The sequence below is a fragment of the Rhincodon typus genome, chromosome 19 (genome assembly GCF_021869965.1).
Source record: "Rhincodon typus isolate 14 chromosome 19, sRhiTyp1.1, whole genome shotgun sequence".
NCBI classification, from domain to species: Eukaryota; Metazoa; Chordata; class Chondrichthyes; order Orectolobiformes; family Rhincodontidae; genus Rhincodon; species Rhincodon typus.
In genome coordinates, this window is record NC_063350.1 from 47262205 (window position 1) to 47272640 (window position 10436).

The window sequence follows — 10436 nt, forward strand, 5'->3', positions numbered from 1 at the left end:
ATACAAGTCCCAAGCAATGACCATTTCCAACAAGAGAGAATCTAATAACCTTTCTTTGATGCTCATTGGCATTACCATTGTTGAATCTCTCAATATCAGTATCCTGAAGTTTACCATTCACCAGAAAAATGGACTAGCCGTATAAATACTCTTGCTGCAGGAGTAAATCAGAAGCTGGGAATTCCGTGGTGAGTAACGCACCTTCTGTCTCCCCACTGTCTGTTCATCAGACACAAGTCAGGAGTATAATGGAGTAATCTTCACATGCCTGGATGGTACTGCTCTGAAGAAACAGGAAACTATTCCAGAATAAAGCAGCCTGTTTGATTGGTACCTCATCTGCCAACTTAAATATTCACTCCCTTCACCAAGACTCCTTCAGTAACAGCTTCCAAACCTTTACCAACTGAAAGGACAGATGCAGCAGATAAATGAGAGTATAACCATCTGCAATTTTCCTCCAAGCCACAAACCATCCAGACTTGGGATTGTATCGCCGTCCCTTCGCCATTACTGGGTCAAAATCCTGAAACTCCCTTCCTAAAAGCACTGTGGTGTAAATAATCCCCAAGGACTGCTGCAGATCATAAAGGTAGTTTATCACAACCTTCCCAAATGCAGCTAAGGATGGGCAATAAATGTTGATCTAGCCAACAATGTGCTCACATTAATTGAATTAATTTAAGAGATATCCTGAAGATGCAAAAGCCATTATATTAATGTAAATCACCGAAGGTAGTTTCATTACTCATGTTTATTGCTTTTATGATGTTTTTAAAGTGGACACAGTATTGAGCTCATACCAGAATTGTATCAATCTAAATAGCACCTTATTCAGATTGTGGATTTATACGTGAGCATTTCTTATCGTTATAGCTTATTGGACATCTTTTTGTGCTCCTCACGAGCAGACTTTGATATTGACACTAAATAATTGAAGTTTGAACAGGGCAGAAGTTTAGTCTTTCTTGCAGTTGAAGTGACATAATGCAGATCTGGAAATTTGCATTACAGCTCATATGTCAGACTGAATAAAATGCTGCCAGTAGTACAAACAGACAAGCTATTGATAAACACTCTTTGTCCATTCCATCCTTTTGACTCTCTGTGCTGCTATGGCCTATTATTTGGGGTGCTGGAGGTTTTGAAATCATATTTTGCAGCCTGCATGAGCCATCTTCTACAGAACTTCCCAGCTCTTAGCAAAAATCTTACAAGATTTTTGTGCTTTCTTTTGCCTATCCTGGTTAACTGCAGAGCTGATTGGGAAAGGAAGTTGGAACCTGAATAGGGCTGATGGTGTACAGACCCATGATAATAAAAGGCAGGTTCCAAGCTCCTTATCAGCCCTTCTCTCCCATTTGCATGTAAGTGAAGTTTTAACCAGGTACATCAGATAATATCTAACATATTCACGTGAGGCTTAAGCCTCAACATTTAAAATGGATGTTGACCTGTTTAATTATTGGTCTTTAGTAATTAGGCAGTCAATAATGAGAAACTGCTTACATATATTTATGTGTGTATATATTTGTATACAACAAAAAAAACATAAGTAAATAATGTGTGTGCTCAGGGGTATAAAATTATAGGTGTATTAGAAGTGGGTCCTATATGATAGTTTTTTCAAAAAGCAATGAAGTGACTTTGGTGTGTATTGCTGAATGATTCAATAGCTCTTAGTTTTCTTCAATTACTAAGTTATATTGAACTTTCTTATGTCTGGATATGGAAAAGGTTTCAAAAGGTAATGTGCTGACAATATAATGTAGTCATCTAAAATTAACTTACTTGCTAACTCAGCTGTAAACCCCAACCCTCAAGGCATGGGAATACACACCCAAATTCCTGCCAATTATATCAATGGCTAATTCACCTCACATTTGCCTTCTATCTTCTGAACAGAAATTCTGGTCATTTCTCAAGTCAAACCAATATTATTCATAAAAGCCATTTGAAACACATTGTGTATTGATGTGAATTAAAGAGAAAATGGATGCTATAACAATAGCAATGTGAATCCTAAAAATCCCTTTGCATTGAGTCCTAGCCAATCAATCCACCCTGCAATCTAACCAAACCACAGTATCACACAAGCTAATCCCACTTGCAATGCAGAGAAGTGTGAGGTGATACATTTTAGTAAGAAGAACATTGAAAACAACATAAGATAGAGGGTACAATTCTAAAGAAGGTGCAGGAGCAGAGGGACCTGAATGTAAATGTGCACAGATCATTGAAGGTGGCAGGACAGGTGGAGAGAATAGATAATATAGCCTTTGGCTTTGTTAATAGGAGTACAGAGTACAAGAGCAAGGAGGTAATGTTAAACATGTATAAGACACTTAGGACCTCAGCTGAATATTGTGTGCAGTTGTGAGCACAATGTTATAGAAAAGATATGAATGCATTAGAGAGAGTGCAGCAGTAATTTGAATGAAAGGTTCAAGGGATGAGAAACTTCAGTTTTGAGGAAAGATTGGAGAGGTTAGGGCTGTTTCCCTTGGGCAGGAGAAGGCTGAAAGTAAATGTGATAGAGGTTTTCAAAATCATGAGTGGGCTGAATAGAGTAGATAGGGAGAACTTGTTCTTGCTGGTAAAAGGAAAAAGAAGAAGAGGGCATAGTTTTAAAGTCATGTGCAGAAGAAACAAGGGTGTTGACACAAAAAATCTTTTGCATGCAGCAAGTAGTGAGGGTATGGAATTAATGCCTGGAAGAGTGGTGGATATAGATTTGATTGAGGCATTTAAGAGGGCATTGGATGATTATTCAGATAGAAATAATGTGGAAGGGTATGGGAAAAACCAGGACAATCAACGCTAGTTGGTGATGCTTATTTAAAGAGCCAGTGCAGGCACAGTGGACTGAATGGCCTCCTAACTCTTCCATGATTCAGTGATAGTCATGCAAAGAGAAAAAGAATTTTCTCAGTCCTTTTTTTGCTGCTTATTATTGATCTTGAGAAGTACAAGATTGCAAGCTAGCATTAGAATTCAATTGACAAACTATTCAAGCTTCTCTCAACAGCCATCTGATATGTCATCAGCAATGATTAGCGAATAAATGATCATCTATGTCTAAATTCATGCTTGAATCTCTCAATCCTATTTTGCATTATGTTGAACAGAGTTTCTAACATGGATGTAATCCATTCAATTTTAGCAATTCATTCCAATAGTTGTATTCCACATTAAACTTCTCCCAAATTGTTTTAGCTAATCTGATTTTCATATCTTTGTCTTATGTTCTCCCTGTTGTAATTTTCAAGCTGCAGCCATCCAGGTCCCATGCTTTTGGGAGCCTCACACCGGGATCACAGGCACCTGAAAAGCAGGGTGGAGAGGATCTTTAAATAGGTGAGAGCGGTACCATGCTTTGACAGCACATATACTAAAATTGGAACAATACAGAGAAGATTAGTATGGCTCCTGTGCAAGGATGACACACCAATTTATGAAGCATTCTATATTTCAGTGTGGTGTTGTGGCTCAGTGGTTAGCACTGCTGCCTCTCAGCACCAGGGACCCAGGTTCAATTCCACCCTCGGGTGCCTGCCTGTATGGAGTTTGTATGTTCTCCCCGTGCCTGCATGGGGCTCCTCCAGGTGCTCTGGTTTCCTCCCACAGTCCAAAAATGTGCAGGCTAGGTGGTTTGGCCAGGCTAAAAAATTGCCCTGTAGTGTTCAGGGATGTGTAGATTAGGTGGGTTATGCAGAATGGGTCTGGGTGGGATACTCTGAGGGTCAGGTTGGGCTGAAGGGCCTGTTTTGACACTGTAGGGATTCTATGATCTGTGACCTTTCATTACATTTCTGGTTTAGTTTGATGGCAGCAAGGTCCTATGGAGCTCATGGGGGAGGGTTTTGTACATTGTGATTTCCCCTGGGTTCTGCACCCATCTAGAATATCCAACAGCCCCTTGGCCCCATTAAGGCTATCTGCCTTAGTTACCCCATGTGTAGCAAGTTCCACATTTAAAACATTCATTAAAATAAGGTGTACACAAAGGCTTATTGCAGTTACATTGTCATGCAGTTTGATCAGTGTTTTCACAGGTTGTGATCTCATCTCTGTCTCAAGATTAATTAAGACACTCACGACTAAGGTTTCCATTGGCACTTTGTAGATTTTTTCATTGTCATATAACAACTCCTGCTGCAACCAGATTACGAAGTGCCAACAAGTTAAATATAACTGGTAACTTGCTGGGGGAAAAATAATGCAAGATCAACAACAATGAACCATCGAATAATGAACAGCCAAAGCAAACTTAAATTAATTTAATGCTGTTGTGCATCTAATTTCTTTCAACACAAAAGGGCAATGATTTAAATTGTCCTCTAGGAAGTGAAGCAGATTAGATTTACACCAAAGTGGAGGAGGTGTAGGAAATTGGTTCCCTCATCAAATCCATTTCACTTGGATAATTTTCTATTTTATGGAAGGAGATTTCAGTAATGTTCCCACTTGATGAAGTATAAAATAAAGTAATAAATGAGATTGAATTTATTAATAAGGCTGAATAAAACCAAATATAGTTGTATTCCAGTTTCTCCCTCTATCAGCAACCATTCAATGCTAGTAATAATTGTGTCTTTCAAATCAAAAGGCAAGGAATAGATTTTAAACTAATCCTTTCTTTTAAAATGTATTCCTGCAATTTTGTGTATCTCTTAGTAAAATTACCCTCTTGTTTCTGCCTTTTTTCATCTCAAGAAGTTGGGGATATGCCAAAATGTGGTTGCAATATTGTGAGTAGTTTACCAATACCTTTTTCATTTGGCTGTATATAGGATCCCTACAACAAGGAAGCAGCCCATTTGCCCCACTGAGTGTACATCAACCCTCTGAAGAACATCCTACCCAGACCCATCCCATTTCTGAAACCTTGCATTCCCTGTGGCTAATCCACATAGCCTGCATATCCCTGGACACTATGGGCAATTTTTTTTTTGGCATGGCCAGTCCACCTGTCCTGTACATTTTTTTTTGGACTGCAGGAGGAAATGGGAACACCCAGCAGAAAGAGGGAGAAAGTGCAAATTCCACACAGACAGTACCAAAGGCTGGAATTGAACCAGGGTCCCTGGTGCTGTGAGGCAACAGTGCTAACTACTGAGCTACCGTGCTACCCCAACATTCTGCTGATGTGGATTTACAAATTGATTGACAGTAGGACATTCAACCGTGGAAGGCAGCCAAGCTGATTCTGCTCCCATCTGACAGGTGTACCCACTTTATCCAGCATATATCAGTAACAAACCATCAACAATCAGAAACCGTAGCTGACATTTTTAACCCACGCCCGAGCCTGGCTCCGGTATAGACTGAGAACAGAAGAATCAATGTATGCAATGATTAGAACTGAGGGACTAAGGTTTGTATGGCTCAGCACAACACTGGATAGTGCAGTTGGTGTTTATATGGGTGAAATTTAATGGTTATTGCAATGGGTCAGCCATAAGCTGGGGTGGGGGACTGGCCCCCATCTCTGGAGGCCTCAATGGGATTAGATTCCAATTAGGCAGTCTTCTGGCTTCCTTCATGGATCCTGAAGGGAGGGCTTTCAGGGCAATCAGAGCAAATCTTGTTGAGATCACTGGGGGCTGCTTTGAACATGTTAAAGGTAATCCTGTTTAGTGATCTTTGAATGGCAATAATCTTCCTGATCACAGCCAGATTCTTTGATCCCACAACCCACTCCATTCCAGGATTATGACCCTATGGGTGGCATGGTGGCTCAGTGGTTAGCATGGCTGCCTCACAGCAGCAAGAACCCAGGTTTGGTTCCAGCCTTTGGTGACTGGCTGTGTGGTATTTGGACATTCTCCCTGTGTCTGCTCCTGTTTCCTCCCACAGTCCAAAGATATGCAGGTTAGGTGGATTAACCATGGGAAATGCAGGGTTTGTAGGGATAAGGTGGGTGGATCTGGTTGGGATTATCATCAGAATGTCAGTGTGGACTCAATGCGCTGAATGGCCTGCTTCCACACCGTAGGGTCCCTATGAAGGCTGGTTTGACTACATCAGATACACCACCACACCACATCCCATCCAACCAGACAATGACTTGCCAAATCAACAGGTTTTTCTTCTGCAAAGCAGTGAATATTAAAATAAAGACCAGCCATGAAAATAGTATGGCCTCAAGGAAGTTCATGAAACAAACTGATTTTATTCCAACCACCAGATAAAGAAGACCACTTGGACATCAGCACCTCTCCACTTGTAAAGATCTTTGTAAAGTCTGAATTTATAATACGTATTGCCTTATAAATATTATAGAGGAGTATTTCCCAGCTGCATGACACATCCTTTACATTTTTTTTCACTGTTGATTTTAACAGAAAGATGATGTAATCTGGATAGTCTTTGGAAGTTTATCAGACATATCAGCAAATGAATTCTGTGGTGATTTTTCTATTTTGAGGAGAACATCATCATTGATTTAAAAAATGAAAAGAATTTTGTAAAAAAATTAATTAAAACAGGTTAAAAATTTAAGCAATAAGAGCTCGTAGTTAACATCCAATCTTGGGGGAGAAAGTTTATCTAAGTAGGGGATTGGTGATAGTCACTGATTTCTATCTCTTTTACTCTGTTATATGATATTACACTATTAGTTTAGGTTCAAGACAAATTAGTTGAAGAGAAAGCAATGTCAAGAACAGTCTTCAGGTTTCAATATTAAAATAATTTATTATCTCTTAATATTAAATACAGCAATACATGGTTAACATAAATATACCAAGCTCAGATTTTAGTTATATTAAGCAAGGACTAATCTATCCTCTTCATATCCTCAGTCGATGCTGTAGTCTGGTCTGGTATAGAGAGCTAACTCCTCCCACATTGTACAATTTGTATAAGTGATGTGCAGCTTCACGACATTAATGCAAGCTTACTCCAGGATCCTGAAGTCCTTTTCCAATGCCCCTCCCAAGTTGTCGTTAGCTTGTTTGATTTCTGATAGGCACTTAAAGTTGTTGATTATTTTGTTGCTGTTAAAGAATATTGTTAGGATTATGATATCCTTGTACTGTACTCTTTTGTTGTCTTGTAGTATACTGAATTGATTAAAGTTGTTTTGGAATCTTTGTTGTTACTAATGTTGTTATATTCCTAAAATTAAAAGCTGTTAATGTTTCTACTGTTTGAAATGCTATTTTCTATATCAAGTTTGGTTTTCCTTTACCTATACAGTGCCTTTATAGAGATGGATATGATATATTTTTTGAAGATAACTGAAGGATTTCCATTGGCCCATGGGTAGAATTTTCTCAAAATGGCTGCTCTCAATTAACTTTGTTGTTTTGACTGTATCAAAGATGGCTGCTGTACCGTCACTCACACTGATATTTTTCTGTGTCTGAAGTGTTTTTGTGCTGAATTTGGCAAAACAAGATCAGATTTGTGTCCTTTCCCTAATCTGGTTTCTCATCTTTTAATGAATGAAATGATTAAAAATTCTTAGCTGCGAGTAAAACCTTGAATATGTTATTCACCCCATCAATATAATAGGAATTCTATTGTTAAGGCTCTGTTACTTCAGAATGGAATACCAATTTTCATTCTTGATTTTACCCTTCTTTAATTAATTTTCTTTAAGCCTGTACCTAAAGAGTTATTTTCACGTGTTGTCTAGAATCAAATGTAAGCCAGAAAAGATAAGGGGAGTAGGTATCATTATTTCCATGTGGAACATTAATAAATTGGTTGGGATTACAACAGCAATCAATGATAGTTGTCATATTCCAGATTGATTAATTGAATTCAACTTTCACTAGCTGCTATGATAGGAGCTGAAGCCTCCTCCCTAAGGTATTAGCATTACTAATCCAGTGACATTAACACTATGTCGCGACCAACTAACATTGAAGCATACGGAAGTTGTGGGCAGATCTGTAACTCCATATTCAACTCAAAAGATCAAATCTGTTTCTGTCTCCACGGATGTTGCCTTGCCTGCTGAGTTTCTTCAGCACTTTCTGTTTTTATTGCAGCTATTCAGCTTGTAGCAGGACTTTGTGTTTAGCTTACTGTTCTAATGGAGTTGGCAACCATATCTATGTTGTAAATATGCTCTGCTCAATATGGCAAGTTGACACTGAGCTCCTCCATACTCCTTGACAATGCACATGATTTTAATTGAGCAGACCTGTCAATTTATCATCCAATTCAATTGTACATATCAATCAACCATCTTCTGTCATAAAAAGAGAAAATGCCAGAAATATTCAGCTTTGAAATGGTCAGCTGAGTCTACTGGAGCTGGCACCTGCCCTACCCCTATATTATCCCTGCTGCAAGATGCTCATAGAGTCATAGACCCTTTGGTCGAATTCGCCCATGCCAACCAGGTATCCTAAATTAATCTAGTCCCATTTGCCAGCATTTGGCCCACATCACTCTCAATCCTTCCTATTCAAATACCCATCCAGATGCTTTTTAAATGTTATAATTGTACCAGCCTCCACCACTTCCTCAGGCAACTCATTCCGTACACACACCACCCTCTGCATGAAAAGTTGTCCCTTAGGTTCCTTTTAAATCTTTTTCCTCTCACCCTAAACCTATGCCCTTTAGTTTTGGGACTCCCTCAAACCGGGAAAAGGCCTTGTCTATTCATTTTGACCATGCCCCTCATGATTTTATCAACTTCTATAAGGTCACTCCTCAGCTTTTGACTCTGTAGGCAACATAGCTCCATTCCCAGATTTGCATATCCAAGCTTAAAGCAATCCTTTCATTTGCACGAAGTGTCAGTATCTGAGCTGGTCGCTGTAGGCATGAGACTGAGGAATATCGTTTTTTCATTGTCAATGTTTGTTGGCTCTTCTACCTCTTCCTCTGCTGCCTGGACAGGGGACAGTTCTTGGGTATCTGAAAGGAGAAAGGGATAAGGACAAGGTTGTGAGAGAGAAGGGTGAAAGAATGAAGTGCCTGCTTCCACCAGCTGTGGATTATAAGTCAGAAGAGATTATGGGATGAGTGAAAATGGTGAAATAAGGAGGATTAAGACTGAGGATACCATGTCTCTGATAGGTGTAGCTCTGCTGCTGGCCACAGCCCAGAATGCAGATATGTCACGTGTGTGTCTCCCACGGTTGTGCATGCATCATCATTACCTGCATGAGACAGTAACATATTTCAGTCAGCGTGGGTGCAGCCTGTTTGGGGATCTGGCTTTCTTGGTTCAGTAGTGTTTGCAAGCTGCCAGGTATGTATATGTTGGGCTGATAGCAGTACTCAGGATGAGGTAAAGCTACACATGTGAGGTTTTACTGATGGCTGATAGTGATTTGACCACTGTTTTTTGGCCCTGAGAGGAGCCCAGTTTACCTCAGCTAACCCTGTAAAGGGAAGGGATCTCAAAGAATTGAACAATAGCTAAAGTTAGCTCTCTCATGCTGCCACTTTGCAATAAACACAAATGGTTTTCTCAACTAAGTGAATAAAGGCTGTCAACGAAGCCTTTATGTAGTAAGACCATAAGATATAGCAGCAGAATTAGACCATTTGGCCCATCTAGTTTTCTCTGTCATTTGGTTTTGATTCATTTGATTTATTTATTGTCACGCGTATCTTGTTACAAAATACAGTGTCGCCTCTCATCAAAGCCACCTCAAGACACGGAAAAATAAACAAAAGCATAGAATGCGAAGGCAGAAAAATGAAAAAAATTTTAAATGCTTTGCCATGCGTCTTGGTCCTGGTGGCCAGGCGCAAGTCCCCTTCGCCGTATCGCCACTACTGGAACATTCATGACTGATATGCTTCTCAACCCCATTCTCCTGCCTTCTCTCACAGATCTGATCCCTTTGCCTCTCAGCCGTACATCTAGATCAGTAGGATCCTGCCTACTGAGCAGGGAGTGTAAAGCTTGCACCCACCTGCATTAGAAGAAACAGGAGTGGGCTCATCATACATCATGATCTCGTGCTTGTTTTCAGGAGTTCTCCAATTTTACTTCCACCTAGACAATTGCCATGGAGTTTGAGAGCATTGACATGTTAGACGAAACAGTATCAGCGAACCAATGACTGCTGTCTTATTAATGAAACAACGCCAGGCAGACAGCATCGTGAGTGAGAGAAGCAATTGGGTTGAAGCTGAATAAGGTATCAAAATAAATTTCAGTGGGCATGCAATCTGGTTAAATGGGAAAGGGTTCCGTGGGAGTTTGGGAATCTTGCCTGGTTCAGAAGCCTGATGTGTAACTTTGCTTCAGACATTCATGCAGGCCTTGCACTGCAGGATTTAGATCAAAGCTGACTCCCTATTGGATTGAGCTTAGAATAAAACTGTATACAGTCAAAAAGGTGTTTCCACAGTAGTCTGTCAAAATGTCAGAAAAAAATCCTTAAATTCTTATTGTAATGGTTTCAATGGTAATCCTGACAAAGTGCCACAATTCCCAATGGAAATTCTGACAA

General features: G+C 39.8%; 1 non-coding gene across 1 annotated transcript; it reads left to right on the forward strand.

The window, feature by feature from the left end:
• The first annotated feature begins 3371 nt into the window (after window positions 1–3371).
• On the forward strand, window positions 3372–3474 carry LOC125485530. Its single transcript, XR_007264243.1, has one exon. It is a non-coding gene; the product is annotated as a U6 spliceosomal RNA (small nuclear RNA).
• The last annotated feature ends 6962 nt before the right edge of the window (window positions 3475–10436 follow it).